This window comes from Bos grunniens, chromosome 16 (genome assembly GCF_055505025.1).
Source record: "Bos grunniens cultivar Pamir isolate PY7600 chromosome 16, Bosgru_T2T1.0, whole genome shotgun sequence".
Classification (NCBI taxonomy): Eukaryota; Metazoa; Chordata; class Mammalia; order Artiodactyla; family Bovidae; genus Bos; species Bos grunniens.
The window spans coordinates 28,488,241-28,506,675 of record NC_141180.1 but is presented as its reverse complement, the minus strand read 5'-3'; the positions used below and the strand labels follow the sequence as shown (position 1 = coordinate 28,506,675).

Genomic DNA, 18,435 nt, shown 5'->3' with positions numbered 1-18,435 from the left:
AGGGTCACAGAGGGAGAGTGAAATGAGGACAGCGCTTCTTAAGGGGCAGCTCCCACCTCCCGAGGGAGGGAGCAGCGGGGGCTGAGGTGTCTTGGGGACATTACAGGGGCCTGGAGGGAGAGGAGGAGGCGGGAGGGAGGAGAGTAGGGAGGAGAATGAGGCGATGAGATGGAGGAGGGCAGAGGCGAGGGGAAAGTGGGTAACGCATAGGAGAGTGGAGGGCCACATCCTGGTTCCATGATCTTGGCTAAAATACTGCACTTCTCTTTCAGTTTCCTTGAGACCATGATACCTACCCTGTGGACAGGAAGTCACGTATGTAGTTAAAACATCTGACTGTGGCTTGATGTATCACACAGGAATCATTCACTTTTTTCCTATTTGACTCTCCAATCCCACATTTGGATGAAAGAGATTAAGCCTGCGACCAAAATTGGCTTCTTTCCCTTCAGATCATTCCTCACGGTCCAGATCCAAGTTCACAGGCCTTGGGACTTCCCTGGAGGTCCAATGGTTGAGAATCCACCTTCCAGTGCGGGGGACACAGGTTTGATATCTGGTTGGGGAACTAATATTCCACGTGCCACGGGGCAACTAAGCCCATGCACCACAACAAGAGAAGCCTGTGTGCTGCAGTAGAGAAAGCCCATGTGCTCCAATGGAGCTCGCTTACACACACACACACACCCAGGTTCACAGGCCTCACTACCCTAATACCCAGTTGGAAGACCTTGATCTTTATCAGGTCAGAAGCTGGCAAACACCTGTAGGTTCACCAGGGTAAGGGGCTCTAGAAACGTGTTACAAGGGCTGAGATGGGACACGTCACCAGGTGCGTAACCCCAAAGTTCCCAGGTGCTGGGAACTTGGCTGGCTTACTGCCTCCCTGGTCCCCACCATGAACCTGACTTAGTGGAATACTCCACCCTGCTTGTTTCTGGGTCCTCAAGCCCCTCATTCAGCACACATTCTGGGGTGTCCTCCATGATGCTTTTATCCACCCACAGATGGGAGACCTGAGTTACCAGGAGGGAAGGTGACAAGCTCTAAATGACACAGTGACATGGCACAGACTGGGAGCTAGAGCCAGTGTCCCTTGAGCTTCAGAGCAGAGCTCCTTCAGCTGTCTGTGGGGGGAGCAGGTTCTGAGCCCCAAATCCAAACGCTTGGTCAGCTAAAAGCTTTGGGAGCCACTCCTGGGAGCAAGGGGCAGTCTGGGAGACGCAATCAGATGCTGAAGCGTGGGAAATTCTTGGACATTTTGTTGGAGATACAAGGTCCTACCCTCTTGCTGCTGCTAAGTCGCTTCAGTCGTGTCCAACTCTGTGCGATCCCATAAACGGCAGCCCAACAGGCTCCCCCATCCCTGGGATTCTCCAGGCAAGAACACTGAAGTGGGTTGCCATTTCCTTCTCCAATGCATGAAAGTGAAAAGTGAAAGTGAGGTCGCTTAGTGTCTTTTAAAACTGGGTCATTCTGAAAGCTGTGCTGTGTGGCCAGTCTATCACACCATCACTTTCTCCTCTCAGCCCTGTACCCTGTGAACATATGCACACAAGTGCTGTAGCTGCTTCCTGCAAGCCAGAAGTGCTGACTTTGGTCTGAACTCTCTTGCTCTTCTCCTGAATCACCAAGGCCCCCTGTGCTCTCTCTTGCCCTGCTCTGACTTTCTGACACCATCCAGTTTTCAGAGTCCCATTTCCAACCCCAACCTGCTGACAGGCTGCTGGACTCTGATGCTTTGCTTTGGCCTCTGGACCTGGGACTGTATCTTGCACTATCTGCACAGCCACTCCTGAGAAAGGGCCTCCATTCTGCCCTTGTGAGGGACTGTCAGCAAATCCGAGGCTCACCCTGATCCCCAGGTTGTGTCAGCTCTGGCTTCTGCCTCTCTTTCTGATGAGGGAAACACTGATTCTGATCAGGTGCTTGAGATGGACAGCTTGGTTTGATCTTCCCCTCTGTTGAACAATGCTCTCATTTTCCTTTCTGTGGCAATTTCATTGTATTTCTGCTTATAGAGATGTAGCAAGAATGGCATAATGGGACGTGTGTGGGTGGAGGGACCCTGGGGAAAGGAACTGAGAAGTCAGTTCTTCTGGGTAATGGATTGTTACCTGAGGCTTTTACCTGAGGTCCTTCCTCCCTCCCAGACACAATTTACTGAACCCTGTGTTAAGCGATTTACATACATAATCTCCCTTAGTTTTCTCTCAACAATGCTATGAAATAGGGTGATTATTATCTCTGCAAATCTTGCTTAGCTTAAGCAAGTGGTTGTCAAGGTGTGTTCTGAGGACAGGTGGGGTTCCTGGGATCCTTCTAGGAGGTCTGTGAGGGCCTCCCCTTCCCAACCACGTATCTGCATGAGGTTGAATTTTCTTCATCAAGTACAACCAAAATAACACATTGAGACAACCTGAGTGCAGAAGCAGGTATGAGAACCCTGCTGTCTTCTGTGGAGTGACATTTCAAAAAGATTTGCAAAAGTAGAAAATAACGCTACTCTTTTCACTAACTTTTTTTTGGGAAAGTATAATTCTTATTCATAAAATATGTTATTTATAGTAACAAGTATAATGGGTTGTTTATTATTATTTTAAAAACAAATATTTGATCTTTTTGAGTTTTAATTTCTAAAATGGTAAACATCAATAAATATAATCCACACAAACAAAAGCTTGTTGGAGTCCTCTCTAATTTTTGAAGATGTACCATCAAGATGCTGGACAAAAGTCTGAGAACTGATGTTTTAAGCCAATGGTGATAATCTCATAACCCTGGCCAGTGATTGGTTCAGGAGTTTAGGCCCAAGCCTATCAGTATATGGTATTCTCTTGGTGACAGCTATTGGTTGGAGAATGGTCATGTGACTGATTTTGAACCAATGAGATGGGTGGAGTGTTTGCTATAAACTGCTGGGAAAGCTCTTCCTGACTGGATGGCTTACAAGAACACCTTTTCTTTCTCTGAGGTTGTCCTGACCAGATACAGTGTCAGAACTTCACCAGCCATCTCACTTCCAGCCTGAGGAGGCAACTGATGCCCAGAGTAGGGCAGAGCCAAGAGAATCACCAAGAAAGGAGACAGAGCCAAAGGTCAAGTTGAACTACATCTTCAAGTGCAGTGTCATGACTCTAATGAATATCTTCATTTTTTTTTTATGTCAGCTGGAGTTGGGTGTTAAGTATTTACAGATGACAGCATTTCAACTGCTATGCCCTAGTCCACATATGAGGAAATGGAGGCTCAGAGAGGTTAAATGAGTGCTAGCGGAGAAGGCAATGGCACCCCACTCCAGGACTTTTGCCTAGAAAATCCCATGGACGGAGGAGCCTGGTAGGCTGCAGTCCATGGGGTTGCTAGGAGTCGGACACGACCGAGCGACTTCCCTTTCACTTTTCACTTTCATGCATTGGAGAAGGAAATGGCAACCCACTCCAGTGTTCTTGCCTGGAGAATCCCAGGGACGGGGGAGCCTGGTGGGCTGCTGTCTGTGGGGTCACACAGAGTCGGACACAACTGAAGTGATTTAGCAGCAGCAGCAGCAGTGAATGGAAAAGCCAAAATCCAATACCCAACCTCTCTTCCCTCCACCTCCATCCCCACATTATGTAGCTTTCAAAAAAGTTAGGTTCTTGCCAGTCTATGTCTGGAATCCAGATCACAAGAAAATCCTATGGAGGCTCATGTGGCTAAGCAGTCTGAGATCCTCAGGAGTGTCTGCCAAAGTCCTTCTCTTTGCCCCAGAAATGACAGCTCCCTGCCCCTCCTCTGGGAGTTTTGAGGCTATCCCCTGGATCTGCTTGGCACAGTCCAAGCCTGCCCTCCGCCCCAACCAGAGTTCCCTTCTCTAATGACCTGATGAGGCCTATTGAGAGTGTACTCATCAGAGTTGTTGGTTGCAAGCAACAGAAACCAATTCTAGCTAATTTGAACAGAAAAGCGATGTTTGGCCAATTCATACATCTCCTGGAGAATGGGAGAGTCAGGCTTGGAGGGCTGAAACCAAGATTAATGCCCCAGGACTTCCCTGATGGTCCACTGGCTAAGACTCTGCGCTCCCAATGCAGGGGACTCAAGTTTGATCCCTTGTCAGAGAACTAGATCCCACATGCTGCAACTAAAGATCCTGCATGCACAACTAAAGATCCCACATGCTGCAACTAAGACCCGGTGCAGCCCAATAAATAACTAGTTTAAAAATTGTTATAAACAAAATTAATGCCCCCAAATCAAACCACTGAACTAGTCCTATGATCAGTCCATTCTGCTGGGCACAGAAGCTCTATCTTGACTGCCATCACTGACAGTGGGCTGACGTGTGCTACCACAGTCTTTGGAAACTGAATCCAAATTTTGTACTACTTGCCTCTTCTTTGGGTCCTTGGCTTCCAGATGTTTGCATCTGATTGGAGACTAGGTTACAGATTCATTCCTTAGCTGCAAGGGATGCTGGGAAAACAAATATTTTCAACTTGATTGAGAGAAGCAGGCTCTGCCTTAAAGCAACTGGAGCTTCTCCAAGCATAGCAAGGAAGTTTGCATGCAGTGTGGCCCAAATGAGTGACAAATGTTTACTGTGGAAAGATACTCAACAATCTGGATAGCTGCTCTGAGCTTCCAACCAGCAGATCTGGTGGGTCAAAGCTCCCCAGTGCCACGGAACAAGTTTTTCCCAGGGACAAATACATGGCTTTTGGCAGGAACTTGGGCTGCCAGTCATGTAGCACAGCAGGTCTGCTGGCTCCCTAAGCAAATGCAAAGATGCACGCTCACTCAGGAATAATCAGGAGCATGTATGGGCCCAATGCCTGGCTCTATCACATATGAAGGATGCGCCTTGGTCAACCACCTTAACCTCTCTGCACCTCAGTCTGCTGACTGTACAGTACCCCACTGCAGAGTTGTTGTGACAGCCAGAAGTTCAGGCATTATTTGGTGCCTGGCTCATTCACTGGGACTTGTCATAAAAGAGTTAGGAGTTCCACCACCGACACTGTTGTAACTGTCTGCTTCTCACCTGCCACTGTCCGCGGTCTCCCTCTTCTCTCTCACTACACAGAATCTGTTCTATGACAGGGGAGCAGAAGGAAGCCTCGTGTCTTCTAGAAAGCTTTACTCCTTACCCCAGTTCCTAGTGGTTTCTCACTGCTTTCAATTAAAAAAATAGATATATATTATTTGGCTGCACCGGGTCTTAGTTGTGGTATGCAAACTCTTAGTTGTGGCACATGGGATCCAGTGCCCTGACCAGCAATCAGACCTGGGAACCCTGCATTGGGAGCATGAGGTCTTAGCCACTGGACCACCAGCGAAGTCCCTCACTGCTTTCAACTCTGATTCATTCAATCATTCACTAGACTAGTCCTTCCTTCACCAGACTAGTCCTTCCTTCTTATTACCCAGCCCTCTCCAACTCCCTACCAAGCTCTTTGCACACTGGCCTTCCCTTTTTTAAAAGACACATCTTTTTTTCTCATTTGCACTCACTGTTCCTTGTCCTGGAACTCCTCTCCTCCAGAGAGTTGTCTGGCCAACTTTTCCTTGTCAATTGCATCTCAGCTAAAATGGCCCCTCCTCCGAGAAGCCCTTCTGATTACCTAAACCTAAGCAGCTGCTGCTCACTTTCCCCTTCACTTGCTCTTATTCTCTGGCCTCGGGTGCTCTCAGCTGACCTAGCTACACTCCCAGGGCTGACCAGTGAGGGGGTTTGTGGCAGAGGTCCCGGCCACAGAGCAAGGGCTTGGAGGAAGAGATGGAGCTTTCTTTTTTATTTTGTATGCATTTACTTTTTTTTACTTTACAATATTGTATTGGTTTTGATTTTAAAATTGAATTTATTTGTTTCTTTTTGGCTGTGCTGTGTCTTCATTGCTGTGCATAGGCTTCCTCTAGTTGCAGTGAGTCCGGGCTACTCTCTAGTCATGGTGTTTGGGCTTCCTATTACAGTGGCTTCTCTTGTTGCAGAGCACAGACTTCAGGGCACATGGGCTCAGTAGTTGTGGCTTCCAGGCTTAGTTGCCCCATGGCATGTGGAAACTTCCTGGACCAGGGATCGAACCCCATGTCCCCTGCATTGGCAGGCGGATTCTTAACCACTGGACCACCAGGGAAGTCTGGGATGGAGCTTACTGATACTGAGCATCATGACCCATATCAGCATCTTTTACAGCTCCTAGCACAGACTCATTGCATGATAGAAGGGCAAAAAAGACTTGGGACAGGAAGCCTGCATCGAACTTCCAGAGGGGCCTCCCCCTGCCCCCACCCAGCCCCAGCCCTGCCCTCCAGGATGATGAGCCCCTGCCGGGGTTACACATCAGCAGATGACAGGGCATGGGATGGCCCTTTTTGGCTGTCACTCCCTCCCCCACCAGAGTCCTGGTGATCCTGGGGGAAGGTTGCTGAGGGACAGACTGTGGGGGCTTCAGCAGCTGAGACACAGATCGGATCAGTGTTAATGAGAGGCCCTGCTGATCTGGCGGCTTTGCTAATTAGGCTGCAACAGCTCCAGACCCAGCCAAGGAAAGCACGTTGCTTATGCTAATCAAGGGCGGTAGGCACTTCCTGGCTGGCAGAGTTGCCCAGAGCCTGGAGCATGTGCTCAGCATATAAGGCATGGCAGGGGAAAGCTGGGAATTGGTTGGGGGGAACCAATGCTAGAAAGATCCAAAGATAGCCCCATGGCTGCACTTTAGATTCTGGGGCTGCCCCTTGGCCCAGTATAGTGAGCAAGAGGCATGGAAGATGGGAGAGGTCACCAGTGAGGTAGAGGGAGGAAGGAGGAAAAATAGCAAAACACCCTACTCTGGAAGGTGGGGAGACGGAACATGAGGCTCACTTTCCAAAACTCAGCTTCGAGTGATGGCGGGCAGACTGTATCGGGACATTCATGGGGCCAATATAGACTCTGCCTACTGTTCCAAAGGGATCAAGCACCCTAGTGCAGAGGGCAGCCTCTGGGGCAGTTGAATCGTAAGCTAGCCAGACAAGTAAAACTACTTCACCCCTGGCAGGGTCAGATGGCTGTGTTCTTCAGCCCAAGTAACAGATATGAAATATTCTGAGTTGATTTCCCCATCATCAATGTATCATCAAGGATCTCAGACCCTGAGATCAAATGTGTGTTGAGATTCACTCACTCAGTTACTCATTCATTCGTTCAGCACCTACTGCATACCCAGTTTCAGCCACAGGGAAAACAGAGATGAATGACGTCATCTTGGTCTTCAAGAAGCTTAGGCAAGGACCACAAACCAGCAATCTGAGTAACCATGTAATCATATAGCACAGGTTTCAGTGCTTCCTTACCTGAGACTGGGAGGCCAAGAAGGCTCCAAGAGGAGATGATGCTTGAGCTAAGTTAGGAAGGATGAATAAATTCAATGCCTAATGTCTAGAGAGTAAGTATTAATGTGCGATGCAATGGTCTATGCCCTTGACATCCCTAACATGTCCTGTCTTCCCAGTGACTCTACTCAGTCGTGACTATTACAGCTTTCCCATTTTACAGATGAGAACACTGAGGTACAAAGAGATGAAGAAACAATCCTGGAGTTGCACAATGTTAAGAGGCAAGTCAGGGAGCAGGAGGGGGCCAGGTGCTCAAGGAGGAGAAAGGATCCCTGAGAAGAAGGACCAGTGTGTGCAGAAGCTCAGAGGGATGTTGCAGTGGGAGTGGCCATGGCCAAGGCTGTGGGCTGGGGAGGGAGACAGGGGGTGATGAGAGGCACCGAGTTTACAACTGGATTCAAACCCCGCTGACTGAGTGGCTGCACCCTGGGCTCTGGTGGGTCAGAGACATGTGCATGGGGAAGAGTTAGCTTGAAGCCTGCAGCCAGAGGGCCCTAATCACCGATGAATTATGCTCTTCATCAACTATTTAGCACCTCCCTTGGTAGCTGGGTCCGGAGCTGGACTCTGGTCGCCACATCAGTATTTCAGCTGTGTCTTCTTTTCAGCTAAAAGTGAGCTTGTCATTTGCACAACTTTTGAGACACCTCAGTAAGCAAGGTTTTCTCTTTCACTCTTGTACCTGCAACATAGGCTTAAAGGGGACAGATTGATTCCGTTCCCTTTGAGTTCTGACCCTCTCTGGCTTCCAGGTACTGGGGTCTTAGCCTGAGTGTCATAAAAAGCTCCAAACACAATATTGCCAGAAAGACTTATTGGATTCTGTACTTTCCCAGCCACTACTGTGTCTGTAGGGAAAGTGGAGGTGGGTGAATGTGATGGGGAGACGGGAGGGAGTGGAGCAACCAGTTAAAGTTAGGGTTGGGTGTCTTCATCAATGCTTCAGCACTCATTGAGGGTTTTGCTTCTCCAGGAAGTCCCCAACACACACCCCAACCAGCTCCAAGAGCCTCTACCCCTCCTGTGCAGCTCTTGTCATGGGGGCCATTTTTCTCTAAATTTAAAAAAAATGATTATTTGCTTATTGTGACTTCCTCCTGTAGACAGTCAGCCTTATGAGATAGGGTGCTGGTCTAATTTTGTTCATCATTATACCTTTTGTTGTTGTTTAGTTGACTTTTTGTGTCAACTAAAGTGTGTCTGACTTTTTGTGACCACATGGACTGTAGACCACCAGGTTCCTCTGGCCCTGGGATTTCGCAGGCAAGAACACTGGAGTGGGTTGCCGTTTCCTTCTCCAGGGGAGCTTCCTGACCCAGGGATCGAACCTGTGTCTTCTGCATTGGTAGGCAGATTCTTTACTACTAGCATCTAGAATTGTGTCTGGCACATAGTACATGCTCACACATACTTGCAGAAAGGATGCAGAAATAAGGACTAATCTTGAGAGACTGATGGTTCCTCCCTCCTTTCCTTCCATGTCCCTCCCTTCCCATTCTTCCTTCCAGAAACTTTTTCTATGTGTGTACTGGAGACACAAGACAAGTCAGATGACTTGGCCTGAGGATCGCCATCAGATGGCTGGGCCTGCAGGAGGCCCTCACAGCCCAATGCCAGGAGCTTCCTGGGCTTATCTGCCCCCATCTGAGAATGATGAGCAAATCTAACCCTCACCATGGACAAAGATGGTGGGTGGTGATGCCAGGACAGAAAGTAATTCCAAAGTCTGCTCTGAAGACAATCTGGGGTTTCCCTGAAAACTTCAGTGCCTCCCTTTGCACGCTGTTCCTTGCAGACCCTACAGGGAATGTCTGCAGGGTGGGCTCCTGTGGGTTGTCAGGGGAGGGTAGGATGCTGAGGATGTCGTAGGGGAAACTAGCCTTCAAACAATCCAGGGATTGTAGGATACAAAGAGCGAAAGGGAGAGGCAGATGCCTGTAAAAGACAGATGCCCCACTTCCCACAATGAGGATGAAGAGAGAGCATCCAGACACCAAGTCAGCAGAGACGGCCCAGAGGCAAGCCGCAAGCAGGGACTCTATCTGCCAGGACTGCTTTCTCTCTGGGGTTCTGGGAGAATTTAGTGCTTGTGGCAGGTGCTGGGCTGGGCTCCCTGGAGACCTTGAGACTCCATTTAGGCTGGGACTGAGAACGCAAATGACAGCGGGGCCACCACCCTCTGGAGGGGCTCTGCTAGCTGCCTGGAGGGCATTTACTTCTGCCTATCTTCCTAGCTCACGGACCCTTGAGAGGGAAGCCAGAGGCAGGGAGTGGGGAGGGGAGGGGGAGTGCCAAATGTAAACACTAGAAAGCTACATTAAAAAAAAAAAAAAATGCCAGGACCCCTGTGGAGACCTATCAGTGGATCTGCAAGTCTGTATATTGGCAAGCCCCCAAGACAAGTCTGATTCACAGAATCCTGACCTCTAGGCTGCTTTTATTTATTTGGCCACACTGCTCAGCATGCTGGATCTTAGTTCCCTGACCAGGGATGGAACCCATGTCCCCTGCAGTGGAAACATGGAATCTTAACCAAAGGAAGTCACCTAAGATGCCTTTAAAAACACCCTTCCTCTCTTCTGGAAGGCAGACATAATGAAAACAAGATTTCAATTTGATAACAGGAATTTTTCAAAATTTCAGCTTTTATAGGTACTGGGGATTGAAATACTTGGCTGCAACTTGTGTTTTACTGGTTGTCTTTATATTTTTACCTGATAAATAACAAAGTCTTGGATCACTGAGGATGTGGCATGTGGGTCACAACCACAGAGTCAACTCAGGGCAACTGAGGAAGAGAGATTTTTCCATGGAAGGGATCATGTTTGGATCATAAATGGAAGAAAAAATAAGATGAGAAAAAGATTTCACCTTTTAGGAGATGTCACAGGTTTGGCAGATTCAGTTTCATTGTCTTCACTTTCCGACGCACAATGTCTCACCAGTGGGAAGTGCCACCCTTGAGCAATGGAGAGCTTTGACATTTGCAAGTTCAACTTCTCTATCAGGAAAATGGGCTTCGCACACAACTGAAACATCTTTTCCTTGGGGGGCAACGCCGAAAGGACTTTTTTGTTCAATCTTCTATTAAAGAGAAATTCAATTGCCCAGATCAGCCTGTTTCCGGAGTGGTGCATTCTAGCTGACCAAACTTGGCTCACTTACCTCAGATCCAAACTTGCTGAGCTGGAAAAGGAAAGGTGATTGGCAAGTTCTGAGAAGCCGCCGCGTGGTTCTCATTGCAAGAATCCTGAGGCATCTCAACCTGGATTCTGCCTCCAGGGTTTGGTTTTTACTTGTAGAAGTTTTCAGTGATTCTGCTACCCGTCTTATGGTCACTGCATTTTGTCATGTTAAAACAAAGATTGATAAACTTTTTCATAAAGGACCAGATAGTAAATATATGGGCACTTCCCTGGTGGCTCAGATGGTAAAGAGTCTGCTTCCAGTGCAGGAGACCTGGGTTTGACTCCTGGGTTGGGGAGACCTCCTGGAGAAGGGAAGGGCAACCCACTCTAGTATCCTTGCCCGGATAATTCCATGGACAGGGGAGCCTGGCGGGCTACAGTCCTTGGAGTTGCAAAGAGTCAGACACAACGAAGCAACTAATGCAGATAGTAAATATTTGGGGCTTTGCAGGTCATACAGTCTATGTCCCAACTACTGATCTCTGCCATTGCAGGGCCCAAACAGCCTTTTTCATAACTCGCGGGTCCCACTTTCCCACGGAGGCACAACTTCCCTTCATCTCGAGCTAGAGACCTGAGGCTACCTTGCTAGTGTCTTTTCTGGCCCTCAGGGCTCTGTGTCTGCAGACAGTACCGCTACTGCATTCACAAACTCCCAGGGGACACAGCCAACCCAGCCTTAGCCCATTTAAGTACTGTGAAAGGGCATGGCCTCAGGTCAATTCTATATTCAACACTTAATTAATCAATTACCACTTAATAGAATATCGTCTTCCTTTTTTAAAGCATTGACTGTATGTCTAGCCTTATGCTAAAAGCTCTGTGTCATCTATAATCCTTCCACACATCCTGGGAGGGAGCTTTTATCATTCCCACTTAGTAGATGGGATTAGGCAGACTCCCAAGGTCAAGAAGTTAGAAAATAGGAGAGCCAGGATTTGAACCCAGGTCTGTGTATTTCCAAAGTCCATGTTCTTTCTTTCAAAATAAATTCTTATATTATATTTGATACATAGAAAATAATATATTTAGGTGGTGGCCAGGGGTAGAAGAAGGGAGAAACAGGGAGTTAGTGCTTATTGGGTGTAGAGTTTCTGTTTTGCAAGATGAAAAGAGTTCTGCAGATGGATGGTAGTGATGGTTGCCTTACAATGTGAATGTATATCACTGAACTGTGCACTTAAAAATGGTTAATTTTATGTTTGTATTTGACCAAAAGAAAAAACTGTATGTAATTCACTCACCTAGAGCCAGACATCCTGGAACATGAAGTGAAGTGGGCCTTAGAAAGCATCACTACGAACAAAGCTAGTGGAGGTGATGGAATTCCAGTTGAGCTATTTCAAATCCTGAAAGATGATGCTGTGAAAGTGCTGCACTCAACATGCCAGCACATTTGGAAAAGTCAGCAGTGGCCTCAGGACTGGAAAAGGTCAGTTTTCATTCCAATCCCAAAGAAAGGCAATGCCAAAGAATGCTCAAACTACCGCACAATTGCACTCATCTCACACTAGTAAAGTAATGCTCAAAATTCTCCAAGCCAGGCTTCAGCAATACGTGAACAATGAACTTTCGGATGTTCAAGCTGGTTTTAGAAAAGGCAGAGGAACCAGAGATCAAATTGCCAACAACCGCTGGATCATGGAAAAAGCAAGAGAGTTCCAGAAAAACATCTATTTCTGCTTTATTGACTACACCAAAGCCTTTGACTGTGTGGATCACAATAAACTGTGGAAAATTCTGAAAGAGATGGGCATATCAGACCACCTGACCTGTCTATTGAGAAACCTGTACACAGGTCAGGAATCAACAGTTAGAACTGGACATGGAACAACAGACTGCTTCCAAATAGGAAAAGGAGTACATCAAGGCTGTATACTGTCACCCTGCTTATTTAACTTATATGCAGAGTACATCATGAGAAACTCTGAGCTGGAAGAAGCAAAAGCTGGAATCAAGACTGTCGGGAGAAATATCAATAACCTCAGATATGCAGATGACACCACCCTTATGGCAGAAAGTGAAGAGGAACTAAAAAGCCTCTTGATGAAAGTGAAAGAGGAGAGTGAAAAAGTTGGCTTAAAGCTCAACATTCAGAAAACTAAGATCACAGCATCTGGTCCCATCACTTCATGGGAAATAGATGGGGAAACAGTGGAAACAGTGTCAGACTTTATTTTTGGGGGCTCCAAAATCACTGCAGATGGTGATTGCAGCCATGAAATTAAAAGACGCTTACTCCTTGGAAGGAAAGTTATGACCAACCTAGATAGCATATTCAAAAGCAGAGACATTACTTTGCCAACAAAGGTCCGTCTAGTGAAGGCTATGGTTTTTCCAGTGGTCATGTATGGATATGAGAGTTGGACTGTGAGGAAAGCTGAGCGCAGAAGAATTGATGCTTTTGAACTGTGGTGTTGGAGAAGACTCTTGAGAGTCCCTTGGACTGCAAGGAGATCCAACCAATCCATTCTAAAGGAGATCAGTCCTGGGTGTTCATTGGAAGGACTGATGTTGAAGCTGAAACTCCAATACTTTGGCCACCTCATTTGAAGAGTTGACTCATTGGAAAAGACTCTGATGCTGGGAGGGATTGGGGGCAGGAGGAGAAGGGGACGACAGAGGATGAGATGGCTGGATGGCATCACTGACTCGATGGACATGAGTTTGAGTGAACTCCGGGAGTTGGTGATGGACAGGGAGGCCTGGTGTGCTGCGATTCATGGGTCTCAAAGAGTTGGACACGACTGAGCGACTGAACTGAACTGAACTGAAGTGAATATACGTATAAGTTGTTGTTTAGTTGCTAAGTCGTGTCTGACTCTTTGTGACCCCATAAACTGTAGCCCACCAGGTTCCTCTTTCCATGGGATTTCCCAGGAAAGAATACTGGGGTGGCTTGCCATTTTCTTCTTCCCGACCCAGGGATCGAGCATGAGTCTCCTGCATTGGAAGGTGGATTCTTTACCATTGAGCCACCAGGGAAATCATATATATAAATTTTATGGATTATAATAATGAAATGAATAGCTGTGAATCAATATAATCACCTCTCTCTTGTTTTAAACCCTTGCTGCCTCCATCATAGGGTGCTGCCCTCAGAGGTTTTGGGGTTTAATGAATCCCTATCTTGAGACTTCCCTTGTGGTTCAGTGGCTAACACTTTGAGTTCCCAAAGCAGGGGGCCCAGGTTTAATCCCTGGTCAGGGGCTCAGAGATTAAAGTGTCTATGCAGGAGACCCGGGTTCGATACCTGGGTCAGGAAGATCCCCTGGAGAAGGAAATGGCAACCCACTCCAGTACTCTTGCCTGGAGAATCCCATGGAGGCAGGAGCCTGGTAGGCTACAGTCCATGGAGTCACAAAGAGTCGGACACGACTGAGCGACTTCACTTTCACTTTCAGGGAACTAGAGCTCCCATCTCATAACTAAGAGCTCACAAGCCACAACTAAAGATCCTGTATAAAGCCAACGAGAGATCCTGCAACTAAGACCCAGCCCAGCCAAAAATTAAGTGAGCTGCATTTGTAATCATCACTTAAAAAAAATCTTATTTAATTAATATGTATTAACAACATATTTTCTAGTTTCACTTTTTTTTGAGTTTTAAAATAATACCACAATATACATAGTCTTTTATGCCTTGTTTTTTTTCACTCAACATTGCATTCTCATGTTCTTGCCTATAGGCATTTAACTGATTTATATTATTCCATTAAGTAAATATATCATTTCTAAATTTTTTACTTTGTTTACTTTTGTAATTATAAACTATAAAGCCATCATGGTGACTGGATTATTTTTCAGAAATATTTATTGTTCCTCCTAGGGGAGGATTATACTTTCCTTCAAATGATGGCAGACTTGGCGTTGCAAATTTCTTTGGTTAATGAAATGTGAACAGAAATTGACGTGTGTCACCTCTGAGCAGAAGCTTGTAGAGTCAGCACATGATCTGCCTGTTCTCTTTTCCCCACTTATGTCTTAGATGGAGGCTGCTCCATCAGCCTGGGTCCTGAAGTGAAGATGACACAGAGCAGAGCCACCACTGAATCGCACTGGACACGTAGCATAAGTGAGAAATAAAGATGTGAGAGATGGACCATAAAGAAAGCTGAGTGCTGAAGAATTGATGCTTTTGAACTGTGGTGCTGGAGAAGACTCTTGAGAGTCCCCTGGACAGCAAGGAGATCAAACCAGTCCATCCTAAAGGAGATCAGTCCAGGGTGTTCATTGGAAGGACTGATGCTGAAGCTGAAGCTTCAGTACTTTGGCCACCTGATGTGAAGAGATGACTCACTGGAAAAGACCCTGATGCTGGGAAAGGTTGAAGGGAAAAGGAGAAGGGTCAGCAGAGGATGAGATGGTTAGACAGTATCATCGACTCAATGGACATGAATTTAAGCAAGCTCTAGGAGATAGTGAAGGACAAGGGAGCCTGGCATGCTGCAGTCTGTGGGTTCGAAAAGAGTCAGACACGACTTAGCAACTGAACAACAACAAACCCTTGTTGAAAGCTAGTGAGATTTGGGGGATCATTTGTTACTGCAGCATAACAGATCTATCGTAACTGATGCATCATGCTCTTTCCACCACAACACAGTGATTCCCAGTGAAGTGGAGGGGACAGAGGGAGTGGCCATTTTCCTATGAGACTGAATTAACCAATAATGCATAAAGCCACATTTTAACAGGTTAAATTGGGTTAATATCATCCCTGTCCACTGTGTGTATTGAGAGTGATTCACATTAACAACTAGAAAGTGCTTCAAAGATACTTAGCATTGGGGGGACTGATTGGCACCTCCCACCTGACTTCTGGGCTTTCTTCCTTCCTCTCCCCTTCCTACAGGTCTCTCTCTCTCTCTTTTTTTTTGGCTGCGTTGGGTCTTCCTTGCAGTGGATGGGCTTCTCTAGTTGTGGCAAATGGGCTTAGTTCCCCAACCAGGGATTCAAATCACGTCCCCAGCATTTTTAACTGCTGGACCACCTGGGAAGTTCCCCTGCAGGTCTTTGAAGTAACTCACATACAGAGGTTGCAGGAGGAAGTGAGGGCCAGTGCAGAAATTCTGCAACGGTGGAGTCCAGGTGCTGGAAACGCCAGCTGACATGTTGTGGGAAGAAAACAGTCTGAGTAGGGGAGGGGAGGATGTGCTCAGGCAAAGAGACTCAGCGAGCAGACAGGGGAGAAACACGTCTGGGCAGAGGGCTCTGTGTTGGGAGCGTATACAGCGCAGCTCAGGCGAGTGAGTTCAGCCGGGACCTCACAATGGTGCTCACAGTGCCGGAAGATGACAGAAGCGTCTCCCGTCGGTCAATTTCCCTTTCTCATTAAAGCCGCGGTGACGAGGAAGGACAAATAGGTCTGTGTTGTGCTTTTCCCATTCTCAATTATCATCCGGAGGGGCTGTCGAGAGAGCGGCTCATTTCATGCCATTTTCATTCCTCGTCACTTTTCTTCCTGTTTCTTTCTCTTGTTTCTTTATTCCCAGTTTCTGCGGAGGTCCCCTTAACTATTCCCATCCACAGGGCGAGCAGAATCACGCACGCACAGACAAACACCACGATGAAATCATAATGAGAGAACAAGAGAGAGCCCAGCACGGGAAACTAATCCATCCTAATGATAAAGATCATTATGGAGACAAAGAAGGAAGGGAAACAACACATTTCATTCTAATTAGGCCCGAAAGCTCATTACTGGGAACAGGGAGAGAAAGTGATCAAGTAGATGCATCTTGAAAAAAATAGCTCCTCTGGGCTCCAAGGCCTGAGAAATAGCATGGGCGGGAGAGGCTGATGGTTCCCAAACTGGGGTTCCTTATGGTAGCCGAGGGGGAGGGGAACTGCAGGAAAGGGCTGTTTTTTCAAAAATGTGAAAAGGGGTTAATGGAAATTATCATTTTGCTCCTAATAACTCAATATGGACAGACAAACTAAACATCTCAAGTTTCTTTGTTTAGGGCTGGCATTTCATCTGTTCAGGCATAACTAGCTTGCTTATAACAGAGGTCTAAACAATTGTTGAGAACATAAGAATTTCTGGGTTTGCAGTGGTGGCCTATTTACAGCTGGGATCACGGTATTCCTACTGCAAGGAACCTTGGGTTCTTTATGGAGAGGCTGATGCTACTGCACCATTAACCATGTCTGTGCTTCATAACACAGGGAAAAAAGTAACTTATTATTTAGTGACTTCTCTGGTGGTCCAGTGGTTAAGAATCTGCCTGCCAATGCAGGGGACATGGGTTTGATCCACGGTTTGGGAAGATTCCACAGGCCGCAGAGCAACTAAACCCATGAGCCACAACTACTGAAGCCTGAGCACTCTAAAGCCCATGCTTTAGAACAAGAGAAGCCACCACAATGGGAGCAGCTCCCGCTTGCTGCAACGAAGACCCAGTACAACCAAAATAAATAAATATTTAAACTGATTTAAATATTTAAATGGGCTTCCCTGGTGGCTTCCCGTTAAGAATCTGCCTGCAATGTGGGAGACCTGGGTTTGATCCCAGGATTGGGAAGATCCCCTGGAGGAGGGCATGGTAACCCACTTCAGTATTCTTGCCTGGAGAATCCCCATGGACAGAGGAGCCTGATGGGCTACAGTCCATTGGGTTGCAAAGAGTCAGACACGATTGAGTGACTAAGCACAACCAGCACAAAAAAATATTTAAATAAATATTTGAGCTGACTTAAACTGTACTGGGTCTTCGTAGTGGTGGGCGGGGGCTACTCTCATTGTGGTGGCTTCTCTCCATGGACAGAGAAGCCTGGCAGGTCCATGGAGTTGCAGAGTCGGACATGACTGAGCACACGCCTCAAAAAATTTAATCAGTTTAGAAAAAAATCTTTCAAAACATGGAGTTCATAAGGAGTAAAATAATAAAAGAGGTTCTTAGCAGGTAGGGAAGGGATGAGAAAGTGGGGAAAGAGAGGAGGAAAGGAGAAAGCGTTTATTGTTCACTTATATCATGATGTACTAATTACATAAATAATCTCATCTAATCCTCACAGCCACACTGGGAGTGGGGGTGGTGGTGGTAGTCCATCCATTCATTCACTTAGCAAGTATTTCTGGGCACCTCCTTGCTGTTGTTATTCAGCCGCTCAGTCACACTTGACTCTTTGCAACCCCATGGACTGCAGCATGCCAGGCTTCCCTGTCCATCACCAATTCCCGGAGCTTGCTCAAACTCATGTCCATTGCGTTGGTGATACCATCTAACCATTTCGTCTCTGTTATCCCCTTCTCCTCCTGCCTTCAATCTTTCCCAGCATCAGGGTCTTAGGATCCAGCTATTGTTCTAAGTGTTGGAACCATAGCAGTGAATGAAACAAAGACTCTGCCCTCATGGAACTTACAATAAACAAGTAAACAGAGAAACACGTGTTTAAGTATAGGTCTAAATATACATACATATACATACACATGGAGAAGGCAATGGCACCCGACTCCAGTACTCTTGTCTAGAAAATCCCATGGACGGAGGAGCCTGGAAGGCTGCAGTCTATGGGGTCGCTGAGGGTCGGACACGACTGAGCGACTTCACTTTCACTTTCCACTTTCATGCATTGGAGAAGGAAATGGCAACCCACTCCAGTGTTCTTGCCTGGAGAATCCCAGGGACAGGGGAGCCTGGTGGGCTGCCGTCTCTGGCATCGCACAGAGTTGGACATGACTGAAGTGACTTAGCAGCAGCATACATACACATAAACATATGTGTATGCATATATGTGTGTGTGCATGCATATATACACAAACATTAATATTATACTTGTGTGTGTATATGTTGTGGGAACGTTGAGCTCAGCAGGTGCAAAAGTCTGAAGGTGCAAAAGTCTGGGAACTCTGGAGACCCCAGAAGGAGGCCAGTGTGGCTGGGAGAGG

General features: G+C 46.9%; 1 protein-coding gene and 2 long non-coding RNA genes across 6 annotated transcripts in view; 2 read left to right on the top strand and 1 right to left on the bottom strand.

Moving 5' to 3' along the window:
* Positions 1-6,721, top strand: part of LOC147356417 (uncharacterized) — a 31,701-nt gene extending 24,980 nt beyond the window's left edge. For all 3 annotated transcript variants that reach the window (XR_015143245.1, XR_015143244.1, XR_015143246.1), the window contains exon 4: positions 273-6,721. This is a non-coding gene — a long non-coding RNA (uncharacterized LOC147356417). The remainder of the gene's footprint in view (positions 1-272) is intronic.
* KAZN (kazrin, periplakin interacting protein) overlaps positions 1-18,435 on the bottom strand; it is a 1,338,251-nt gene that overhangs the window by 196,937 nt on the left and 1,122,879 nt on the right. The gene's annotated exons all lie outside the window — the stretch shown is intronic.
* On the top strand, positions 12,870-17,238 carry LOC147356416 (uncharacterized). Its single transcript, XR_015143252.1, has 2 exons — positions 12,870-14,058; positions 14,533-17,238. It is a non-coding gene; the product is annotated as an uncharacterized LOC147356416 (long non-coding RNA).